This window comes from Cuculus canorus, chromosome 15, assembly GCF_017976375.1.
Source record: "Cuculus canorus isolate bCucCan1 chromosome 15, bCucCan1.pri, whole genome shotgun sequence".
Lineage (NCBI taxonomy): Eukaryota > Metazoa > Chordata > Aves > Cuculiformes > Cuculidae > Cuculus > Cuculus canorus.
In genome coordinates this window covers 18,128,902-18,154,814 of record NC_071415.1, presented here as the reverse complement: position 1 = coordinate 18,154,814, position 25,913 = coordinate 18,128,902, and the positions used below count along the sequence as shown (strand labels likewise).

General features: G+C 40.3%; 1 protein-coding gene across 5 annotated transcripts in view; it reads left to right on the top strand.

Moving 5' to 3' along the window:
* Positions 1-25,461, top strand: part of CLEC16A (C-type lectin domain containing 16A) — a 99,874-nt gene extending 74,413 nt beyond the window's left edge. For 3 of the 5 annotated variants that reach the window (XR_008452371.1, XR_008452374.1, XR_008452373.1), the window contains one exon: positions 1,729-1,747. The gene's annotated coding sequence lies outside the window, so the exon portion shown is untranslated. Of the gene's footprint in view, positions 1-1,728; positions 2,026-25,213 lie in introns of those variants that run through there. The other 2 variants (XR_008452375.1, XR_008452372.1) reach the window with 2 other exon arrangements.
* The last annotated feature ends 452 nt before the right edge of the window (positions 25,462-25,913 follow it).

The window sequence follows — 25,913 nt, the reverse complement described above, 5'->3', positions numbered from 1 at the left end:
TCTTAGAATATTGAACCTGTTTTAAGAGTCTGGTTGTATGTAGGCTAAAAGAAGTATGGAACTTAAGAAAGAAAAAGAAATATATAAGAATAGCAAGATACTGTGAAGTTTGCCTTAAATTCAGACATAGCAGTTTGATAGAAACATAGAATGGTATGTGTTGGAAGGGACCTTAAAGATCATCTAATCCCAGCCCCCTACCATGGGCAGGGACATCCCACTGGATCAGGCTGCAAAAGTCTCAGGTTGCACAATTATTTCAAAAAAAAATAATTGCAAAATAAGATATTATAGTATAAAAGCAGAGTTGCTGGGAAGGAACACGTGAACACTTTTCATCTGCTTCAGTAGCTGTCAGGTGTCTTAGCTGAAACTGATGGTAAACTATTTTTAAATAATGTGGAAGGGTTGATGTAGGCGAGTAGCTTTTAGATGCTCTCTTTTGCTGTCTCTGAGTTGTGACTCTGACAAACTTCTCTCTAGTGGGGCAAAGGAGGAAAGTGTTGAGTGTTGGTAAGCAGGAAGAAATCTTCAACTGCTTGAGCCTGATCAGTAACAGTACTGAAAGTATGACAGCCTTTAACATGAGAGCCTACAACGTTGTTTGAATAAAATATTCTGTATCTGTTAATCAGAATAACTCTGAACAATCCCACTTGATCATTCTGTTGCACAAAGCATCTGTCAAAGACCACAGAAAGCTTGGTTTCTGTATACTTTTTAGTGTGGGGCCTTGTCTTTTAGAAAAAGACTTCTCAGGAAGCAACTGAACAACTGGAATGGGAACAGATAGTTTGTGTGCAGAAAGAAATAAAAAAAAATGCCTTTTAAATCTTTTTGAGGTATTCTGAAATGAAGAACCAGAAATGGCCAGCAGTCCAGGTCCTATAAGGCCCAATTAGCAATGAGACAACCCAGATTCACGTTATGTATTTCTTAAAACAATAATTTAGATGTTACTCTGAATGAATGAAGTGAATATATCTGAGGGAAAGTAGCCTGTTGATTTTTCAGTATTTTTAAGAAAACAAACGCAGAAGTCACCTGGTATTAGGACGTACATGGATGTGGTGTCAGGATTTCCTTAGCTCCCTCGCTGATAATGAACCATTCATTCTGGCAGTTGGAATTTCTGTCCCATGACAAACCTTATTATAGAGCAAGCCAAGAAACACAATGCTGCAATCTTTCTTAATTCCTTATTGATGGTGAGCTGGGTGACCAGAAGCTGATTCAAGAATTTCTCATTCTCTGCTGCTCAGATGTAACTCATCATACGGAAACTGAAACTGCATTGTACAAGGTGCTGTACAGATATGAACTGAGTCAAACCCCATTAGAAAGAGTTTAGTCTTCAGTGATGACTTGTATAGGTAATGTGACTTGAGTGTTAGGTAGTGATAACGGTTCTGTATTAAAGATGAGGAAAGCATATCACAGGCTGATTGCTCAAAATTGTAGGTAAAGGCTGTGGATGACTCAAGAACTGAACCCAAAGCAACACTTTACTAGTGACTGCTTTGTGTTTTGTATGGTAAAAGAGGTTATATGTAATACCTGATGTTAAAATACATTGTCTTCTAGAGAAGAATTTTTTTCTAGTATGTATGAGGCAATTTTTCAATGTAATGCTATTCCTTAGAATAGTGTGTTATGATAAGTAAATATTTTGAGACGGGTAATAGGACAAACCCAGAACGATTTTTTTTTTTTTTTTTTTTTTTTAAGCCAGTTTGGATGAGGATCATCTGGAATATTGCCTCAGCTGCCAGTGAGGCTTGATTGAAGAGCAGTTTCCCATCTCTTCTGTAGTCTGAAAAGTCCAGAAAAATATTAATGTTGACACAAAACTATCTCCCTAATGAGTCCAACTACAGTTACGCAGAGTCTCATGGGAATAAGAGCTGAGAAGTCTTCATACCTTTATGATCATTTATGTCTCTTCTTTCCTGTGCAGACTCTGTATTTCATGTCATGCAGTGTGTTACACATAAGGAAAAGTGCTGTGCCTAAAGAGGGGTCTAGGTAAGTTTCAACCATAACTTATGGTTTGGTTGCATCTAAATGAACAAATTTTGGGGGACACCAAATTAATAAAGTCTATGATTTCAAGATTTTTTTATGCAGAAAATGGAAATGGAGAAATGGATATTTCAATTTTTTTAATAAGGTAGTATTTCATTCAAAGTATATTAAGCAACTTTCATGCAAGCCTTTATTAGCCAAAATTATTGTACTAGAAACCTTGCAAGAACTTAGCTTTTCATAACAACTAGGCCAGAGGCATGAGGTGTCTTTCAGAGTTCAGTAGGATATACTTTTCCTATGAAGAGAACGGTGTTGAGGGGAAAAGGCAGGCAGATGTACAGACAGATTTAGTTCTGGCTAGGGATGTATCAGTGTTAGCTCTCACATGTCTGAATTGCTTCTAGATGAGGGAAACAGTAGGAAAGAAAAACACACTATTTCTCAACTCTGAGAATTAAAGTATAGTTAGGCCTGCAAATGGGCAATTTTCAGACATCGCGGTACAAACAGCAAAACACGCTGCCTTTGTCAGTGTTTGAGGTACAGCTCAGTTATCAGTTCACGGTAGTGATTTGTATTATTTTATTTTTTTAAGTTTTGGTGTAAGAAAGAAAATTTAAAAACATAATCCGCCTGAAAATGGGAAGCTGGAACGTATATCCATCAGGTTCATGTTGCTCCATGCTGCTTCCAGAGTCAATCTGGAACATGTAATACTGGGAAGGTGCTTGGGAGCTGTGCACTCTGAAAACTATTCAATAAAAATGGTTTCTATAGTGAGAGGGGATTATCTCCCTGTGCAAGATGTATCATAGTGCTGAGCAGCACTGTAGCAACGCAGAGGCATCCTGAATTGTACCATGACAGGAAACTTCTAGACTTTTCTGCTACCTCTTAGGCTTTGAATCTGCAGACGTCCCTAGCTCTGTGACTAACAGTGTAGCCCTGCTGATTACAGGACCAAAGGGTGTAAAAAGTATTTTATATCTCTTTCATTCACAGGACCTAAGTGTGTAAAACTTGCTTTGCTATCTCTGTCATTCACTGAGGATTTGTTGTGTGTCACAGAGGAGCGTGTTTGCAGTGGTCCAGCCATACTGAAACCACTGTACAGTATTCCAGCTTCCATGATATGATTGCTGGCCTCTAATGTAAGAGCTGAGTGTAAGATTTATGTTGGGACATTAATACCAACATTTTTATTAATAGAGGCTATTTATTTGTGTTTATATTACTGCACTAACTTTAATAACCCTCTTTTTTTGCCTTGAGGTAGTTTATCATTTAGTGCACAAGTTTACAGCTTGCAGTAAAATCTGCACAGCTTCTTAGAGTTTTTTAAGAAGTAGAATAATAAGGATGATCATAACTACATGTGTGCACACGAACTACGTGCAGACTTGGGAATGTTATCTTTGTATCTCTAACCTCATTTAAGTCAACAAGAGCTAAAGTAGAAAGCCAAGTGAAGAAGTAGAGTATTACCTGCTTTAGGCGTTTGGTACAGAACAACGCTGACTTCGGTGGAATGTTTCTAATTCTTACAGCAGAAGGGAGACCTGCAGGACTGATCAATGAGCCTGTTCTGCCTGGACAGATTCTTTGAGTCTGTTTTGTTTCCCTTTTTTTCTTTCCAACTCCACTAGGATGTGGTTAATTCTACAATGTTGCAGTGTGGCTACAGGGGCAATTATTGTTTGTGTGAAACTGGAGAGAAATGAGTGGTTATGGTTGCTTCAGATGTGATTAAGTCTGAAATGTCTCAGTGGTCACATTAGAAGCACTAATTTTAAGCTTTCTTATTGGTTTAGGACATAGCCATTTGTTACATTAAAAAAAAAGGGTTTTTTGTCCTTCAAATGACTTTCTGTAGGATTATGAAAAGAAAAAGTGTTCTTCAAGGCATCAAGACAGTAATACCCACTACAGACTCCCTGTCCTGCCAAAATGAACTAGTTAAGAAACCCCAAACCATTCTTTGAATGGAAGAAGTATTTAATTGTCCTTTGTTGTCCATTAGTGAAACAAACCATGCCTGCAAGTTCATCCTGTAGATGACTATTTCACTACTTGTGTTCCAGAGATGGGCTTCTAGTGTCAAGTTAGTCATGCAGAAGTTTAAATTTAAATTATACTCAGGAGTGCATCCTTTCACTAAATTTTTCCTTGCACAAAATAGTTTAAGATGTCATTTTCTCCTCCCCTTACCTTGCAAGTTTCCATGTCCTTGTATATATTGATACAACTCTTTTTGGGTTGTATGTGTTGCAACTAGTTTTGATTAAATTAGATGGATCTAAAAGTACAAAAACATAAAATATAATGGGAGTGGGTGTGAAGGAGTGGAAGTATCTTGTGTGGGATTGTTAGTAGGAGTACTTTTGTCATGCTTGGTCCACCAGTGAGAACAAATGAAACACCAGACGCAGACTTAGCTTAAATAAATGGAACTGTGTCCAGAACTAAAATACCAGAACTTCTATATTTTGAAGTAGCTGGTGGGGAAAAGTCTGTTTTATGCATTCCCTGCCAGTGACATTTCGTGGAAGTTTGCTAGTTCCTGTCGCAAATATATGTTTTGGGCTGTTTCAGCAAAGTGCAGAATGTGTATAAAAATGTTTAAAACTGACTAACTGCACTGAACAATTGCTGTGAAGGAACGCCCTTTCATCTACTGGTTCATTGCAAACAAGAATAGATGGTTGATACCCTTGCTTTTCTTGAGGCACCTGGGAAGATTTGTGGAGATGTTTAAGAATTCTTCAATTTGGAAATGTTCCTCGTCAAAGCGCAGGAAACATAAGGGTGATGAGGCCATTTTGAAGAAATAGAAACTGATCTTGTCCTTTGGTGATGGGCACAACAGCTAATCCAGGAGAATGGAAAGTGAAACTTAACGTTGTCACTTCAGGGTTTTCAACAAAGTTAATGATAAACAGAAACCTGAATTTTTACCTGAGTTTGAACTCGGAGCTGGCTCAGCTCCTACAAACTGTTATTCTGCTCACCCACTCTCTGCACGTACAGCAGCTAATGGCTCGAAACACAGGAGCCAACAGGTGGTGAAAAACCTGTCTACAGACTGTGCTGCAGCATGCCCACCACTGAAATAGGTATGTCAGTTCAAAGCTATTTCAGTTCAAAGTTGCTTTTTTATTAAACCACCTGTGGAAATGTATTAAAACATATATTTATTCCTTTTTAATGTGATGCTTGAATTCCCAGTGAACTAGATAGAGAACTTCTTTTTTAGCTACCTTTGAGCCTGGGTGGTTTGTGCTGATCCTAACTTGGACTGATGCTACTGAATGGTTTCATTTCCCCTGCCTTGCAGCCTTCACAAAAGTTAATTTCACCTTTATATGACACCCCATGCTGATGTGGTGATACCAAACTGTTCACTTCACACAGGTTATGGAATTAAGCCAAAGTATTGTAAACAGAATGGGGTTCGTAATGTTCCATCTAACATAAAGAAAGCCCTACAAAAATGTCTGTAAAAACAGTTCTGTAGTCTTACAAATACTTCAGAGAGTTTAATCGTTCGGCCTCCAGGTGGTGGTGGCTTCTGTTCTCTTTCTGTCCCCTAGCAGAACTAAATAAACCACTGAATACATTTCTAGGAAGACAGTGCTAGCAGAAGAACATGAGTGAGATTGCAAGTCGAATGATAAATGACTGGAAAGGTCTAAGGGGCATATCAATAACAGCAAAAGTCAGGAACTGAATGTATCTAGAAAGCCAGCCCTGGAGTTTATTAATTTCCAGGGCATTCGGCACACCCATGCCTTTTCTTCTCCTGTAATTCCCTGCTGTTCCCTCACACGGTTCCTCAAAGCCTCTGATGAGTTTGGGTGACAGGACAAGGTGTGGGGGTTTTCACTTTCTTTTTGTGTTAAGTTTACACAGTGTTAAATTCCTGAATTTGGTGCAATAGAAGCAAAGACTTAATGGAAAAAAGTTCAAGAAATGAATGATTTTTTTTTTTTCATGGGGAACCAGACTATTTGATTTCAAGGAATTTGCTTTTTTCTGGAAGTTTTCCTACAAATGCCTGCTGTCAGATTACTGAATGAGCATCCACTCAGTTGATAAATCAAATTAAAGACGTCATCAGTGTCACCTCCAGAAGCTGGGAGAAGGGCATTTTTAGCTGTTGAGAAAAGTTAGATCTTGGATTTCTGAGAAATCCAGGAGCCTGATACACTAACATTCATTCAGTCTCTTCCCCTTTTCACCAGCACAAGGCTTTTTTTGAAAATGAAATGGCAAAGGAAACCAACTAAAGTCTGAAGCCAGGAGAACATCTGTTGCAGCTTTTTGGGAAACAACCCTTTGAAACCGCTGACATCCATGAGTTGCTTTCTGAAGCTTTATTGCTGATCACCTTCTTACTTGAGCCATTTGGTCTTCTGCTTTCTCGCTCCTACCCTTTCTTTATCTAATGTACTTTGACATGGTTTCCCAGAAGGGATTTAATCTCAAGACTAAAATGTAGTTGGAGCAATTGGGCACTGTCGCATAGGTACAAATCTGCTTGTCTTTTGCCCCTTCCCCATCCTGGTTCTGTTCTGCCTGCTTAGATGGGACACTACTCATACAGCACCTACCCGTGACCCATGTTGTTTTTAGGGTCTTAGACCTTCTCTAAGAGTGCTCAAAGTGATCAGGTGGGAGGGAGCAGGATCGAATGAAGGAGAAGATTAAAACTTCCATTTCTCTTTGTTTTCATGAAGGTTTGTGGGTATAAATTGATGATGGTGTGGAGCAATAGTGGAGGAAAAGGAGAGGAACTCTGGACTTGAAGGCAAACAAGACAGGAAGCAGAAGAGTAGGAGGAAAAGGACAATGTCTTATTTAGTTGCAGTAGCCAGAATATGCAGATTAGTGTTGGACTCCTACATGTCCAGTGTTCCCAGAAAAGGGAGAAACAGGTATTTATGCCAAAATCAAACTCATTTTTGAGTCCGACTCACTCAGATTGTTTGATATCTTGTCTTCTAATCGCTGAAGATGAGTTATGACATTCTTGGGATGCTAACATGCATCTGATATTCAACTTTCACCATGGAAGGGCAAGCCTTAGTAGCACTGGGAATAGTTAAACATATAAAATTCTCTTCTAGGAGTAGAATTCTTTCACCTTCTCACTCAGAAAGTGTTAATTTATGCCGTTTGTTCAGACATGCACCTCCTGAGGGCCTAGTTTCAGATGACCCATGTAACCAATCACATGCCATTCTCTGACAGCCCTTGTTCTTTGTCAGCCTATTAAGCATGGGCTTTCAGCCAATGAAAACACCAGATATTTGGCAAAGCATTTATAATTAGCAAGTGTTGTGGCAAAACAACGGAATCTGAGGTCTCGGAAACTATAAAGTGTGTCTGTTTCCAGCTGATAATCTCATGGAGACAACAAAATGGAAAGTGAAGAATACCAAATCAAAGGAAGTAGTATGCAGTGTTTGGATTTACTACAGAGTATCTCGCAGCAGTCCAGACTCTTTCCAGAGTTTGATAATTGGTATTTGAAGACATTGTAGAGAATGGTATTTTCTCTCCTCGTCTTGCTTGTGTTTTACAGGCATTACTGTGCTACCATCTCTGTACCATTTGTCCCTGTCCTGTTCAGAGAGCTTTTTGTGTTTTGAAAAGAAATGCACTTGGGGAACATGTTTTCATAATCTCTAAATAGTTTGATATTGAAGACATGGTCACATTGTCAGGAGAGGAGGCAGACAGAGGCTCGAAGTATGCTTTCTCTAGGTGTGCCTATGCAGATATTCACTCACTCTTACCGTTTATAAAGTGGAAATCTTCATTTAGCTGATGGGACTGTTCTGGCCAACCGTCAGCCACTTTGTGCTCACAGGCATGGGATATTGACATAGCCATTTTCTGTCGACTGTGCTTTTGTTTTTCACTTTCTTGGCATGCATTTGTCAAGCTTGCTTTGGCATCTACTGTGTCTCACAGCCCGTTTCCTAAGAACTGGCTTACAAGCTTTTGACATTCTCTGGCTAGATGTCATGTTCCCATAGCAGAAATTCTCCTCCCCTCACATTACTGTCCATTCGGTATTGAGAACTAGCCTGTACAGCACAGATGAAAAGCTTTTCTGCACTCAGCTCAGAGAGTCTGAAGGCAGAGTGCTCCAGTGGTTCATTCCATTAAGGCCCTGATACCCTGTTGAGCCAAGTGGGTTACCAGTGTCTGAGATTTGGTTTATTTTATACTTTCTCTAGAAGGGTACAAAGAACTGAGAAAAAGACTTTATATCTGTGCACTTGTTTACTTGCCGAGGTTCAATATCTCCATTCCATGAATAAAGAATTGAGTGACAGCAGCATGATTCCACATCAACTTCAGATGGTCTGCTGTGGGTCCTGGCAGCCCAGTCTCCCTGGTGTCTGCTATATAGCCCTGCCTCTCCTCTCCATTTATATTATTGCTCCTGTGGCAGTGGTGAGGGAGCTAATCTGCCTGAACTCATACTAGAAGAAAAAAAAATCCAAAATCATTTCTTTCTTCTTACTTTGCCAGAACTTTTTGTCATGGAGCCACATGAATTTCACTGCTGGCACAAGAGAGAGATGGGGAGGGAGAGACAGGCATAGGATCGCCACATCTTGGCTAAGATTCACTTACGCTTCTGTGAAATCTTACTCAAAACTCTCAGCATGCCCCAGGCCGCATGCCAGACATGTGCTTTGTCTGAGCTATAGTCTTTACTACTGCTGCTGTTACTTTCTGCTGCCTTATCCCTGTAATGAAACTTGTCATTCATTTTGTGACTATTGCATCAGTATCCAGTTCAACAAAAGCCTTTCAGAGCTATGACTTAGTCCTTGCCAGGGCTTTGTAAGTGCATCAGGCTGTAGCCTGCTTTTGTTTTTATCTATCATACAAATATTTGCATACAAAGGGACACGATTACATCTGTTCTTAGTCTGAAGTATTGACTCAAAGGTGCTGACCATATCTGTGGGATTTTGCACTGGCTACGAATCAAAACTGTACTTGGGAGCAGTCCATAATGGCGTGATGACAGTATCATTCCCATTTGAAACAAGGTCTCAAATCACTTGAAAGAGATTTCTTCTAAATGCTTGAGGGAAGGGAGGAGAGGGGAGGATAGGGGAAAGAGAAAAGCAGAATGCCTTACTTTTGAGTCACTGTATCCAGTCTCAGAGCCTGGCAATATACCCTTCTGCTTTTTGTTTTGGTTCAGTTTGTTCTTTGGAGCATGAGGGAAGATACTGGCTTGGGAGACACAGAGTGTGTGGCCCAGGGGCTCAGTTCCAAGGGCAAAAATTATCATTTTTCAAACACTCATTTCCACACTAACGTAACGTAGGCATGACTGGGCTGCACACTTATATTTATGCTTTTCTTTCTGAAGTCTGGACGGTGCCTCCATCTGCTTATTGCCCGCAGAATCTGGGCCCAGTACATTTGAAGCATGCTGAGGTACAGAGCAACCTTGGGCTATGCTGCCATAACAGCAGCAAATAAGCTGGAGTGAGCACTGGGGCTGGCTGGCAGGTTGTATGAATGTTTTGCAAAACTTTAAATGCAGGAGCAGCAGTAAGGGCTGAGTACAACTGTATTAGAGTAGTGTGGGTGCTATGATTATAAGCCAGGCTTTTAGCCTTGTGCCCAAAAACTGCACTTAGTGCTTTTTTTGTTACAGATGGCATGAAGCTCTGCTCCCTGGTGAGTATTTGGCCCAGTCCTGGATGTTAGAGTCACTTCCTACAGAGAAAGCCCAGCTGTGATTTGTAGCGCTATTTTATTTTCAGTACATGAGAGAGATTTGCACTAGCACATTTGATGGGAATACAGTGTTGGAAAGAAAGAATTGCAGGTTTATTTAGCACGGTAATTTCTGTACTGGCCAGAACTGTAGACTGAATCTGACTAAGCCAGCAGAGCAGTAGGCTTATTCGTTTTCCTTGCTGAGCCTGTTGCTGTATCACTTTAACCTTGATAGAACCAACAGCCATATCGTAAAAAAAATGTCTTACAAGAATGGAAACCTCACCCCTATCCTGTGAAAGAAAAACATGAGTGTAAGTTGTGAAAGTCTTTCCAATTTATCAAGTGTAAGCCAGAAAAGAGCAAATATTTGTAATATATTGTGAGAGGAAGCATTTCCATGCTTCAGTTCTCAGTTGTAATGTGCTTTAGAACAAGATGAAATAAATATCTGTATAACCTGGAATTGTGATTGAAGGACAGCAAACAGATAGCTAGAAACCAAAGTTTTTTTCCTCTCCATAAATTTGTTGTGAATCCCTGGTAACTAAAAAAATAAGCAGTGCTTTAAAGCTGTACAGTGCTCCTGGCAGTGATGCGTGGGTATTTATGTAGGAATGGTTTTACCAGAAGTACAGCTGGGGGAGGGAGGGATACATGAGAGAAGAAAAATCAATCCATTCTCACAAATAATATACAAAATTCTCAGCAAGATCTAAATTCAATCCACTTAAGGTGTCACCAGTGTTCTAGGCCTCACTGGCCAAAGAGCTAGCTGGGAAAAGGTTTTATTTAGTTACTTACTTTTAGTTACTTTAGTTACTTTATTTAGTTACAGTAAGTACCCTTACTGTCCATCACTGCTTCTGGAGAGAGGACTGTTTTTTTTCTCTAGATGCTGAACAATCAGTAAGTTGCTGCAGTAAGACCTCTGGGGAGGGCAGAGGGTTGCTCCTACCTGCTTAGTCGAGGAGAAAAAGCAGAACAGCTAGGTGGATGGACTTCAGTGAGAGGTTTGCTTCCTTCAGCTGAAAGAAATGCCAGGTTTGTATAAACACAGAAGTTGCCTAGTTTAATTCAAGAACTGATGTGGTAGTGGTTTGACACTAGAAGAGGTTTAATGGGTCAACAGCTTTAGTGTTCGAATAAAAATTTACAGCAGGCCTTGTTTACTGGGGTTGGGATTTTGTAACCTGCAAATCTAATGTTAGTTGACCCATTTTAGATCTCCCTTGCCACCTTTCCTCTGTATTTGCAGAAAAAGGTAACTGAGCTACAACTTTTTTTATGCGAAGGCCATATACAATGACAATATATTGAATTCTTTTCTGGATAACTGTCTAAATCAAGACTTGAGTACACTCAAATAGAAAAATGCTAAAATTTTGCTTGTCTTGGCCTTCAATGCCTTTGTCAGAAATTTCATCAATTGTTCCATAGCCTTATTTCTGATATTTGCTTTTAATTTCTGTCTTAAAGTGTTGCAAGAGCATAGGAGTTTACATATAGCATATTAGAAAGCATATCCTAGGCTTTCCATCAGGTGTAGTTAATGTTTCTATTGCTTTGGAGACTAACTGCCTGTGACGGCAAACCAGGAGCACATGGGTTATTTTAATGAGTATGCATGTTCACGTGTTCTTCACTGAACCTCCTTTGTATTGGGAGCTTGTTGGGTTTTGTGGGGAGGTTATGATTGCTGAAGTAAGTCTGTTACTAGTGGTGCTGCTTTCTGAGGGTTAATCTGTTGTTTATCAACAGAAGTTATGATATAGCAAGTTAAAATAATAGATGGTTAATTTTCCAGGGTAATTAAGAAAGAGACAGGGTTCTCTGCCTCTTGTGTGATGACTGCAGTGGAAAAGCGGCTGGGCTGTTAATAGCAGACCTTACAGGACTGCATCTTCCTATTAATTTGTCCTGCGTTTCTGAGCTAGACTACCACTCTCGTGTAAACTCCTACATACTCGTACTGTTAGCTCCTTCCCTCTGACAGTAGTGGCCTACTGCTACTGCTGATGTGCACATGTGCACACACGCACTCATGTGCATGCAAAAAAAGCCACCCAAACACACACTCTCAGCGCTCTCCACCATCTTCACCTATCTGCGTTCAGCTGGCTCCCAGGGCAGGGAGCATCATGTCTTATGGCCGCTTAAAAGTGAAGCTGATGCTGGCTGTTGCCTCCCAAATATGAGGTAGGCCATCTAAACAAATCAAAATTGAGCTGTTTGTACTGTTTCGTTTGATATTAGACAGGTAAAGAAGAATAGAGTAGTTTCCTCTCCATTCACCAGCTTGCAGGTCTTCCAAAGGGCCTGGAGGCAGTGGATAACTCCAGTATTTCAAACTTTGTAGGCAACTGGAGTTGGAATTGACAAAACCGGTTTGAAACCTCTTTCGGCAGGAATAGGAAGCGAGAAGATGACAGCCACAAGTAACATTGAACTTCATTTTCTCAAACATCAAGACAAAAACAACCTCAATACACTTTTGCAAACTTCTGTTATGTGCACAAGACAGCTGCCTAATTTCAAGTGAGAGAGCCATTCCACTGACTATTTTCATGGCCTGTCCCATGGAAGTCCTCACTTCTGGCCTACCACCTCTATTTCTCCCTCCAGCTGTTCTTCAGCCCACTTGCTACATTGTTTTGAAAGTAAGCTAACACTTCCCACTCCCCAAGAAAAACTAACAAACCTTCCCCAATCATTTTTCTAGAACTGAGTATTTTGCAGGTGGTTTTAATGCCAACTGTTCTTCTGTGTTTGAAATTAAAAACCTCTTCCATGTCTCCAGGCTGCCAGATCTTTGAATAATGGACTCTCTTTCCCCCTGTACTAGAAACTTTTTTTTTACAGCTATTCAAAAGGGACCTTGGAAAATACTTCTCTGTCAGGCAGTAATTGAATAAAGTCCCAAGTTGCTTGATGCTGTCCCTCCCTTTTCCCCTGAGCTTTTTGTTTCTGTTACTTTTTGCCTATAAATAACACAGAGATAGCTAGAGGTGATATCATCATCTGGCAGCTACCCAGTAAGGCCTTATTGGCAGTGCTGAGCTTCCTTGAGAAAAAGAAAGTCTGATAATAGTTAAAAAAAACAACAACAAACCAAACCCCCAAAATCTCACCTCTTTGTGTTTGCTGTTTAAAGGAAAAGGAACAGAGAATGTTTCATCTTCCTGTATAAGCAAGCATGGAAAGACTTCAATGCTGCCATTGAAAGCACTTCTCCATCCCTTTTATCACTGGAGATTATATGGAGCTGTGGGTGATACTTAATGGCAGATAGACAAGTGCGAAGCAAACTGGCAGCTGAAGCACTAAGAGCGGTTCCAGGTTTTTGCTTGTGCAGTGAGCTCCACGTGCTGGGAGAAGAAATTTCTCAGCACTCTGTGCATCTGCTTGAGTCTAAGCTTTCATCTCCCTTGACTCCGTGCTTCAGCTGCAACACCACTGTTAAAATGAAGAATCCAGCAGGCTAGAGAGTTTTGTGATGTTTACCTATATCTATAGGATTTTTTTACACTATTCTAAGTCTCTGTGTTCAGAAATAATACAGCAGAAATCCTGTATACCTACATGCAGATCACAAAATACAAATGACTGCTGATTTAATGGTTGAAAACACAGCAGTTCAGCTTTGATATTTATACTAGTCCATGCCGCTAGATATTTATACTTGTCCATGCCTAGGAACTGAAGTTGTTACACAATGATCTGTTCTGGCCAACTGGTCACCCCCAAACCACTAAATCCCCCCACCTTGTCCTGTTGTTTTCTTAGATGCATTCATGCTGTGTTTCTGAAAAAGCCTGACCTAGTTAGTATTACTTCATCACATCTTAGGATGTGGTATTAGGATCATTTTTAAAGATTCTTGAATTCCTAATTAGAGTGAAATGATCACAATGACTTTGTGAAAATGGCCTCTTTCCACCTTAAAATATTAAAAGATGAAGTAGCAAATTTAATTACTACTTAGTTAGCTGGATTTTACTTTTTTCCCCTTCTTCTCTGCTTAAATATAATGCAAGGGTATTAGCAGTCAATCAGGCATGGTTATATATAAGTTATTGAGTTTAATGCTTTCTCTGACATCTCTTTATTACATAGAATCTTACCTTGAATTTTCAATTAGATATTAGCATAGATATACTAAGATTTTGGAGGGAGCAAACAGCACAAACCTACTCCCCATTTCAGATATGATCTCAGCATGAAAATAACTGGTTATGTAGTTTGGACATAGCCAAGAGCTCATTGTAAATTTAGGCAATTTTTTCTGCGCACCCGGAAAGAAAGGAAAATTGAAAAAAGAAACAAACTTGGAATCAAGCACTGAACATTAAGTTGATCATTAGGTTGTAATCAGATTCGGGCATAGTCAAATAGTGAACCTTGTTTGAACTTGAACTTCTTGTTCACTGTCTCATATTAAAATTCAGAACTCTGAAGCACGAATAAGGTAGTAATGAGTATTTGCATTAAAATGAAATCAGTATATTCATATGGTCATTTATGGCCCAGTACCTTCAAACCCCTAATATGTTGTGTAAAGCTCATCTCCAGTTCTCTCCCCCATACACCTTGCTCCAAATGTGAAGGCAGCCTTACACCAACTGCAGATGTTTCCATGCAGTCAAGGACTCGAATGCTGAGGAGGTTTTTTGATTGCAAGAGATTTCTGATTACATCTAACTAGAATCAAGACACAAAGGCTGCTACTGGGAAACAATGAAACAATGAGACCGTATAGCCCATACAACAAAAGGGCCGATATGAGGTATTGTATTTACAGTTAACTAGAGGGTGATCCTGGCTAGCCAGAGCTATATGAGCGGCCACCTCGTTTCTCCTATCTATATAATTTTTTAACTATACCAAACCCATTCATACTCCAGTGTCTGCATCTTGAACACAGTGCTAAGATGTACCTCAGGTTCTCTTATACCGTGCTTTCCCAAGGCATTTGTAGTTTGCACCAGGTTGAGGGGAGAACAATCAAAGAACAATCAAAACCTGTGTGAGAATATGGAAATAATAGAATGGGATGAGGAGTGTCTGGAGAAAGGTAGGCTCATCCTCACATCCAGCAGGTAAACAATTTTGTAGAGGTGTCTTGGGCTGTTACATGGCATTTGAGCTAGAGATTTGCAGTGTTGGTGATTTGCAGTGTTTGTGTAACTGGAGGAGACTTACAGTGTTGATGAAATATCTGATGTGGATGAATCTGTGTGCCTTGGCCTTAACAGCCAAAAAATATATTCAGCAGAGACTTCAGTAGTATAAAAATTGAGGTTTTAATGATTTAGAAATTAAATCATTGCTGCTTCTTCCTCCTTTCTGGTTAATATCACTGAAATTCCCTAGGAAATGTTTCCTGAAAAGGGACTCTCCTCTTCCATTTCTGCTAATTGTTTGCATTCTATGAAATGAGCTGATAATTACTTGCTTAACTGAAGCACTTGGAAACATTGCAGTAGTAACTGATTCATCAGAAGGTGAAATTCGCTTCTCTTAATTGCTCTTGGGTAATAAAATGTGACTGTAGGCTTCGACACCAAATCCCCAGTCCATGATAAGCAAATATGGCAAGGCCAGGGAATAGTTGGAGTTTGACAGTCTTCTACTGGCATGATAAGGAAATGGATTTATTTGTTAAAGCAGGTACAGATCAAGTTTTTTTCATGGTGCGTGACGCTGCAAGAACGATGTTGAGACATGCAATTATGTTTGGGGAATACAAAACCCTGTCACATGGAAGTTGTAAGCTAGGACCAAACTTGATTATCATAAAGAAAGGAACAAAAATAAGCCATGTTTTCTATAACTTCATAGCAAGTCAGTAGAACGAAGCCCATAACTTCGTTATAGGAGAATAATGAATAAATAAGAGAAATATTATTTTGTGTAAAGCACTGCCAAGATAGGAGCATTCTCTTCAGTGCTACACAATCCTTGTCCAGAGAGAGAAAGAAAGAGAAACTACCTGTTCAATTTTGAGGCTGAGCTCAGTCTAAGCATTGTGACTGGGAGAGGAGAAAGTTTCCTGTTCTTCATAAAATAAAATAAAATAAAATAAAATAAAATATTATTGTTATGGTTGGCAAAGTAAATACATATATCTGTAAGATGTTTATAGGTGAATTGGAAATTTTCAGTTTCTATTATTTTGTGGTTTTGGATTCTGCTCTCACCAGGAATGAAGTGTCTAAATACTGAATTGAAAACAGAGCTCAAATTGCTGTTCTTTTGTTTACAGACTTCTACTTGTACACGAAAATTAGCATTTTTAAGTTCATGGAGATGTAGTTCCACTAGTTGGTTACAGGTAAGACAGAAATTTGTTCAGACTTGATGAAATTTGAGTGAAATGATTCCTTTACTTAGAACATGCTCAAATGTGGTTGTTAGGCTTACAACTGCTGGTAAGCAGAGCAGACATAGGAATACTTATGCTTGTGTTACTTGCTGAGTGATATTGTTACTGCAGGATTTTTGAAAGGGCAGAGTTTAGGTGTCTGTGTGAGGTATAAACTATAAACATTAGTAAAATAGATTATGCTTCCATTTTACCATGCTTTTGTCACCATTTTCTGTCCTAAAGTCAAGCTGGTTTCTGAACCCGTGGCTACTGCAGCTACCCATACTGCTATAATTGGTGCCAAAACCAGTCATGGTCTTTAAAGAAAACAGGGATTTTATGGCTGTATCCTCAAACTGAGGAAACAAAAGTGTTTAGAAACCTGTGGGAATCAGAGAGCCCTTGAATAGCTTTCCTGCAGGAGGCAGCATTATTCTCCTCCCAGTGCAGCAAGAGGAGATATATTTTTTTTGTCCTTAGCTTTTCTGCATTAGCAATCACTGCTGCCTCTTGATGCCTGCCACAGTGCCACCTGCAGGGCCACAACACACTCCTTCACCCTTGGTGTCTTCAGCCTCCACTTCCCCTTTCTCCGCTACTTGCTCATCACATCAGAGAGCTTCTGCCTTTGCCAAATATTAATAAGACGACCACATTTCTATTAAAACCACTGTTGGGTTTTAAAAAGTGCTTGAAGCAACCATAGAAAACTGATCAATTCTCAGAAATGAGACTGAATTACAGAAATGCCGTCAGTGGATTTGTTTACTGGTGTGCTGCAGCATCAGTGCAGCCACCATGGCCATGCAGGGGATGTAAGGACATGGCATAGCTGTGGGAACACCATGCTGTATTGAGTTGCACCACACGAAACAAACAGTTGCATTTTATAAGGCTCCTTCCTATGGTTTACGTCATAGCAGCTCAAATGTGTAACCCAGAACACTTAGTTTATTAATTAAACCTCCTGACAGAAAGGACAAGTACTCACAGGAAGACTTTTTTCAACATCCTACTCCCAAAAGCTGTTAAGTTCTCTGCATCTAAATTTAAGTTATACAGCCGAGGTGTAGAGATATATAGAAAAACATGAGGCAAGGTGACACGGTGCTTTCACAAACTAAATTATTTTCCTTGAAAGCAACCTCAGAAGCAAGTTTTTCAGCACAGCAAGGGTTTATGCACTGAAAGCTGTTCTACAGTGCCATGCTTCTGTGCAAGGGCTTCACCTTGCAGCTGGAAATCAAAGCAGCACACTTTCAAAAAGAAAGGGGACAATAACCAGAGGGCAGTCAGCTTAAGAGAAAACCGGAGACCAGGCAAAATGTAAAATACTTATTTGGATTTTATTGGTATTTACACGGCACTCTTCCAAGACATTTAGATATATCCACAGTGACTAGTGGTTTGTTGTGGTACATGTAGGATGAGCCATGTTGTCTGTGTGTTGGTATCAGAAGTTACTGCAGCCTGTGACTTGAGCCTTCCAGCCCTAGAAACAAAGGATTTGTGACAGCTTAACTGAGGGATTTAACATGCTAGTAGAGATGAAATCCTGGGAATGGGGATCAGAGGCTCTGAATAAAAAGGCTGAACCAAGGGCAGATATGGACCTGTAACTATGAGTTCACTCTGTGATTGGCAGTGAAGGGTCTTGAAGAACAAAAGTCTGATGATTCATCAAATTACTGACTGGCCTGGGATGTGTTTGTCTTGCAGTGTAACAGCTTGGGATATAGTGAGAACCAGTGCACTAGTCTCCTCCCTAGTGCCTTCTCTTCAGCAGAAAAAAGCCAGTAATGTCAGTCTTGTTAAAAGAACCTGCAGAGCACGAGTGACAGATTTTATTTTTGTGCTGCATCTCAAAATCTAGCTGCTAATAGAGGTCAGAGCAAAAGACTATTTGCTTCTGAAGGAACAAGGTGTGCAAGGGCAGCAGGCTCCCTTGCATGACGGAGGGGCAACACTGACTCAGCCCTTCTCCCAGGGAGCAGGGATCATTTGCATGAAGTGTGTCAAGCCAGCGCCTGGTCTGGCTGCTCCCATCTGGGAACCTTATCCATGCATGACTGCTGGAGTTATATTGGTCTGCCAGGCAGTTTGCGCCTGCTTTGATCTGTTTGAATTTACTGGAGTTATTCAAGGACAAGAGTTATGCCGTTATACCCAGCATCAGGTTTGAGGATGGGGAACAGGGAGGTGTGGGTAGAAGGAAGAAAGGAGCCTCCTTCCTCCGTATTATCAAGCTGATAATGACCTCTCCCCCAGACACCATGGATCAAGGACTACTAGGATTAATGAGGCTTCTCTTCCTCTACACTTAGTAAGTTAAAGCTTTCGTTTTGCGGGGTGTGCACATAAAACTATGAGTCACTTTTCCTCATCTTACTATTAGGCACTTATGAATCTCCCATACTGACAATGTACTCTGTACTCTTCTCACTGGTTTAAAGCTTTGACCCCTACTTGCACCTCTTCTGAGCAAAGAAAGCACTGGCCTTAACTTCCAGGCACACGGCAATTGCAGTTCCTGCCAAAGGGCAGTGGCTGGAGCAGGACACAGGAATCAGATGATCTTTAAGGTCCTTTCCAACCCAAACTATTCTATGATTCTATGATGGTCCTGGTTTCACTTTGCATTGGCTGCACTCTGCAGGGAATGGTTCATTTGTGGCAGATGCAGAAAAGACAAAAAACTCACTCCTCCAATTTCAACTTAAAAATCCAGCTCCATTTTTCTTCCTGAGTCCAAACTCAGCAAATGAATTCTGTCCAAGATGCTGATTTTTCCTACTGACCACAAATAACAGTACGAACAATGCACTCGTGGTTCTTTGTAACACTCAGTTGCAAAAGACTGTGGCCACTTCCTTATTTTTAACAAGCATATTTATGTGCTCCAAACCTCATTCACAGGAATGAAAACAGCATCAGCTTAAATTCAGGTGGTGTGAGCATGAATGGCTTCAGTTAAAAAAAAAAAAAAAAAACAACAGGATTTGCTTAGATTTCTAAGTATGCTTTACCAGTCAGCTAAATAAATCTTTCTTGGAAGGGAAAGTGAGCGCTTAAACGCTTCCCACCTCCCAGGACAGCATGGATCGCCTGTGGCATGAGTGAAATAGATTTGATGCCTGGTGATAGAGATCCCAGCTGTTTCAGGATTTTTTCTTGGGTGGGAAGGGACTCGCAAAGCAGTCATGTTTGTGCAGGGATGTATTATATCAAGAGCAGGGAGAAAAACTTGATGTTTGTCCTGGCATAACAATGGCTTGGCATGGGCTCGGTTCTGCTCAGTGGCTTCATTTCTGGGGCCAGCCTGTAAGCTCAGAGGAAAATAACTAATCAGCTGATCCAACTGCTGTAGGGCGGTTTCTTTTTAAAAACTGCCATCAAGTTATAACATGTGATTTATCTTCTAATGAAATAACATCCCCACCCTTAAATTGTAATTTAAGGACATAGAGACTCTGATGAGCCTTTTATAAATAACAGTCATGAAATCATTCGCGTATCATGACTCTGCTGGAAATTGTAATCTCTCCCCTTGAGAGGAAGAGGCTGAGACAGGATTGAGCATATGTGTGGTGTCACTCCAGGGAAGCGTGATGCATAAGGGTGTTGATTTGCGGTATATTTTTCGCATCCCAGTCACCTGAGCTGGAAGAGTTACGAAACTCAAGCTGAGTTCATGCACAGCAGTTTCAAGGGCTATCTGTGCAGTGCTCTCTCTTTTTTTTTTTTTTTTTTTTATTCTTATTTCCTTTTCCAACTAAATAACAATTTTAAAAAAAGTAGAAATTAAGAGATAACTGACATTGCAAATTGTAAATAAGTGATAATAGTGAAAGCAGGAGTGCTGGGGACATGGAGTAGGTAGCAAACTACAGCAGAGCAAACAAGCTTGAAAAGGAGTCAAGGAATAGGAGGTTTACAGTACACTCTCTCAGTCTTGCTTAAGCCTGTCTGTACACATGATCACTGAAGGTACTTGTGACTTTAATCGGGCCTCTACAGCAGTATGCTACAGGACAATAATAAAATTGCTTTCAGCTAATTATCAACTGGTGTCCTTTTGCTGAAAGAGTGCCAGTAGTGGTGAGGCCCCCTGAATCACTTTTGTGCCATGTTTTACTGTCCATGTTCCAGCAATGCTCTGGAAGATTTCCTTACAGAGCACTCACAGCTGCGCTGGTGATCACATCAGTTGTGCTGCTCCTTGCTCATTTGTGGCTTATTTCTAGGCCTCATCTTGGGACCCAGTGTTGTCATAACTGATGCACTACTAAGACCTCAAGGGAACTGAATTTCTCATTCCAGACTTCAGTTTTAATCCCTGTAGAAACAAAATGTTCTTCCCTCTTCTCCCAAATACAGAGATGAGTTGCTGAGTGTGTGTCACCTAATACATCCAGCCAGGAAGGGGAAGCCTGAAGGGATGTTTGTGTGTACCAGCAGCAGTAGAAAGCAGGCAGCTGTCTTTTAACAACTTTCCAAGGAAAACAAGGCATCATCAATATCCAGAGGTGCTACCTAAGGAGCAGGATGCTGACATATCTTTGCCATGAACTTGGAAAACTCCTTGGAAAAGTGAGCAGTGTTAGGAATAGCAGTTTCCCTTGAAAAGAAATTCAAATTCCTGTAAATCACGTGTTCTAACACAAAAACTGAAGTAAACCATATGCCTCTCCTACCCATCTTTTCCTTCTTCATCTTGGTCCATTGTTTTTCAAAGGCTAAGTTTGCCTCAGGCTACTGTGTCTTTGTTTTTTTCTTCAATTGAATTGATTCTTTGTTTTCTTCTCAGAAAAGGCCTCCTTAATCCTACACCCATATTTTTTTTCAACTCCCTTCTCCTTTCCTACTCAAAAAGTGCAGCTGAAAGAACTGGCACTGCCACACAGTGCCTGCTTCTGGAGTAGGAGAGACCAGTGGACACTGGGATGTAGCAGACCAGAGGTGGGATTCCCATCCCTGGCCATTAGCTACTTACAGCATGGAGTTACGTGTGTACCATAAGCTCTCTCTCTAGTCAATGGAGAGAAATATGCATTTTGATGGCACAAGTGTTCCAAAGTTTGTTATATTATGCTAGATCATGCTTTAGCTTGAGATGAAACACACTTAGTCTCTTTAGTGTCCAGATCAATCAGGGTTGTGACTATATTAAATCAATACCTCATTCTTGACTCTACTGTTGACGTAGTGGATGATTTAGGCAAGTCACTTGCCAGTCTGTAAAGTGGAATAATGTTGTGATTTTACTAAAGACTATAACTTGGTTAAGTTTTTACTTTGGCTACAGCAGAATTTGGCTTCGTGCAGTGCTGTAATCCTATGTTACTTTTGCCTTCTTTTTTAACCTTTGGACTCTTTTTGCAATAGGAAATTGTATCATGTATTTAATTGGCAAGGACTGGTCCAACACATCTGTGGCCACAGGAATCGGAGCTGGAGTCTAAGACCCCTGTTTTACAGGCCACAGCTTCCTTTGTCCAGAGAGCAGCTAACCCCCCTCCTCTTCCCAGAAGGCGTCTGCCTTTCTGGGGAAGAGAACAAACAGAGGATATCGAGTGCTTTCCCCTTTGCTTAGTAGGGAATTTCCTGTTTTCTCACTAGTCGGAGGACACTAGTAAGGTCACTGTGTGAAAACACTCCTCCGAGCTGTGGCAGATAGGAGAGGTGGTAGCAGCAGCAAACTGGCTAGGGTTTGCCTCTTGTCTTGTCTCCTCCAGGGAAGATGATGAGGGTCAGTCATTTGGAAGCATCAACAGGTCACACAGTGCTCGGAGTACTGCAGCTGGGCAAGAGCACCTGAACTCAGACAAAGTACAAGGCATGGGCAAAAGACTGAAAGAATGTTCAGCAGAAAACCTGCCTGATGCAGTGACTTTGGCAATGTTATCAGGTTTCTCAGTTTTATTAGGGATTCGTACCATTTAGTGAAATAAAATTCTCAGTCTGTTCTCAAAATCAAACAAATAAATCCTCCAAATAGAACCAAGTTTTTGTCAAGGAGAAAAAGCTGACACATGCGAACTATGAAGTCTGAGACTCCAGAGCAAAAAATGCTGTTTGCCAGCAGGATCCAAAGTTAACTGAAAAGTTTCACGTTTTTACGCAATCCTACTAATTTCTAGGGTCCAGTTTAGAGATTTTGAGAATTCCTGAGCCTCCTCTGTTTTGAGTGACTCAGGAACGTTGAGTGTTAAGATGCATCAATGTTACCTGATGATATTTTCTCTCACACTCTTGCTTTATCCCATTTTTTAATTGCATCTCAAATCTGAGGTCACCAAAAGCAGCTGTGCTTGCTTTTGCACAATTAATGAAATGCAGATTAGCACAACTGAAACCATTCTGCTCTTTTCGTCCATGCTGACTTTTACCCAACAACCTTTATATTCTTAATTTTTTCATCGCATAGCTCTACCAAATTCTTCCTTTGCCATGCAGTTCTCTGCTACCTTGGATTCTACCATGCATGGTTTTCCTCACAGGATCTTCCTGACTTATAAAGGCAAGGATTCTTCATCCTTCATTTAAGTGAGGGATTTGGTTTACCAGCACCTCAACTTACAGAAGCTGTAGTGTCTGGCATGTTCAGTTTCATGGCTGACAGATGAAGTAGCAGGATGTCTGGTGGTTAGTTTTCTTATGTGCTTTTGGTACAGGATGTACCCAAGGGAAAGATCCTGCTCAGTCATCTTTATGGTGACAGCTTCATACATACGCTCACTGTGGAGGCATTTGCAGGAACTCCTTGGTCCTTTCACTCTTCCTGAAAGGCAAGAGAGCTGCACAGGTCAAAGCACCCACAGTTAGCAGGCACTGTTTTAGCAGTTTGCAATCTTACTTGTGTGTGTTAGATCACAGACGTGAAATATCCTGCACCTGTAAAACCATCAGCATTTAAATAAGATATGATTGTTCTGACAGTGAGCAGTGTACTGTGGGACAGCATTTCTAAGTTCGTCAGTCAGTTAGGTCTGTGGAAACTTTTATCCCCGTTAGCCCAAAGCTTTACAACTTTCAAAGTGCATTGCTCAAAAAATGTCATGCTGTGATGGTGTGAGGAAAAAAAAGCATGAGAAAGAACAGCTTCTCAATGCAAACCTATTTGCTTACGTCTTCTCTCCTTTCACTTCCTTCTCATCACCTGAGCAAAACCAAACACAGAACATCAAGGACCACACAAGCAATTGTAGTGCAGAGAAGTTGCTTATAGCTCTCACTCATCTGACTAGTTGTGTTCTTCCTACTGGTGCATTCCAGCTAAAGGAGAGAAGATGTTTTCCATATCCTCAGATTTTTGGCAGCTGCACACACTAAAAATATAGATGAGAGAAGAGGATGTATTCTAAAACCATCAAGGACTGCCTAAATTTGAGGTTGCAAAGTGATTGAGTTTTCCTTGTGCCATTTGGGAGCCTGCACTAGGGCAGGCTGTGTCTATTAGAGAGTTTTCTCCAGTTACATTTGGGGTTGTTGGGACATATACTGGTGTAGCCATTTTAACCAAGTAACTATAGGAGTATAAAACCAGACCTGATTAGGCCAAAAGTTAGTATGGAAATTCATTAGTGGTGCTGACCTTGTAGAACAGTTTGTGCTTCAACTCCTGATTCCTGCACAGTTATCTTTCTGAATTGTGACCTCGTAAGGTTCATAAGGGTGAAAGACAAAGGCTTAGAAGACAGGAAGAACTTAATGTGTCTTTATTGTAGACGTACTTCTGATATGCTTTCATCTTTGAGACAATTGAAATGGTTTAAATGTTTGCTTGCTGTTTTTCCCATCAACACACAGGTTGGATTTTTGTTTGTTGCTGTGCTAGGCCCAGGTTAATGGCATGGGAAAGGAACGTGATATGAAGCCGTTATGAGACAAAGCTGTGAGCAGTAAGCTGAAGAAAAAGGCATGTCCCAGCTGAACGATAACTTTGTGCTGAAGTCTTTCTCTTTTAACCCACAACCAAATCTCTGGCTTGCCCTTTGCGAATTGGCAGTCCTGTGATTAAAGGAGGATCTGATACAGTTCGGAGCAACCCAATGTAGCATTCCAGAATCCGGGAATCCATTTAATTGCATTCTGATATTCAATATTTTCTCCACCAGATTCTTTTTAAAGTCACTTCCTAATACCCAGCCTCTGTTTGAGTGCCTCTGCCCTAATAAGCTTGGACCTCAGTGACAGAAATGTTCTGTTATGTTAATTTTCTAGGACGCTGTAGCATACATTCTTCTTCTATGCTAAAACAAAGAACACTTTTAGAATAATAAAATAAGAATATGTTTATATTAAAATAAATGCAGGAGGAATGGAGGCCCTTGTAGGATTCATAGATGGACATGTTACTATTTTCAAATTAATATCAAATTCCTTCTCATCTCAGACCAAACTGTATCTCACTAAAAATGCCAAGTAAACTAGGGATAATAGCTTTACAATGACTGTGTTCCTGGAAGCTGCCACTTCCTTACCTGTGTACTTTACTTTTTTCTGCACCTTCTTTCTTATTTCCTTCTCAACCCTATTTTGACTGTAATATTTTCATATTATCAGTCTCTTCATTTTTTGCCTCTCTGGGCATCTCTCTTAAAATATTAAAGCAGTGTCCTTTTAGTCATAAGTTAGCTAAAAGTACTGTGTATTAGTTTCATTGACTATATTCTATAAAAAGCTGTTATAATTATAGCTTTTTCCAAAGGAAGTATAAGCAAGCTAAGAAATTCAAATCTGTCAAATATAAGTATAAATATCCACCTATACTAAGCATATTCAGGAAGCTGTGAATAGGAATATTCACCATGTGAGTAATTTCAGTTTGTGATTTACTAGAGCTAGACTTTGTGCAGGTTTTATGCTGAAGATGAGCTTGATACAAACCGAGGGCGTGTGGTTTTGTCAGTAGGAGGGAGTGGCACAGAGTGCAAGGGTTATTCCTCTGGCACATTTTTCAAAACTAGTTAACTTCAGTGCTATTGATTTTTTTTTTCTTTTAGTGATGTTGAATTCTTCTTTGCTTACTCTTCTATTTCTCTTTAATCTCTCCTCCAGACCATTCACCCTGAGTATTGGTTAGTATTTACTACGCCAGGTGGATTTGCTCAGAAGAGGAAGTGTTTCTTGTAGTCAAGAGGAGTTTCAACCCACATGTGAATGAGTTATCTGCTAACCCAAATTAACACCACTTTGCATACCCACTGCATCTCACCAACAAGTTACTTTGGCTGAATGGCTGCTGGATGGTTCATGTGTCCACCTGTTTGAAAAACTTGCGTGGGAGACAGGACGTGTGTACATGTGTTATAATCTGAGGTAAATATTATGACTTCTCTTCTCAAAAGGGCAAGTGGCACGAGTTCTGATGGTCTCAGCACTAGGTATTGCAGCAATATATTTCTGAATATTCCTGGTAACAGGGCTTGAATGGAACATTTCGTCCCCTACAATCAATACATTATTTCCTTATTCCTATATTCAGTCAACATACAAGTGTGTAATCCACCTTTGAACCTTGTTGTCTATTCCTAAGATGTGGATCGTGTCTCTGGCTGTTGCTGATTCCTGTCATTTCTATTGTAGCTTTGAAGTAGCCTGTCAGAGAACAACTTGAGAAGAACAATACTATCTTCTGCCACTTTTCATCACACTGAGTCAGTACCACAGATATGTTTGTTCCACTCTGGGTTTTTTTTGTGGTTATAAAACAAACCCTTGATCCATTACTGATTGGTTCTAGTGCTTAAGTCTAGAG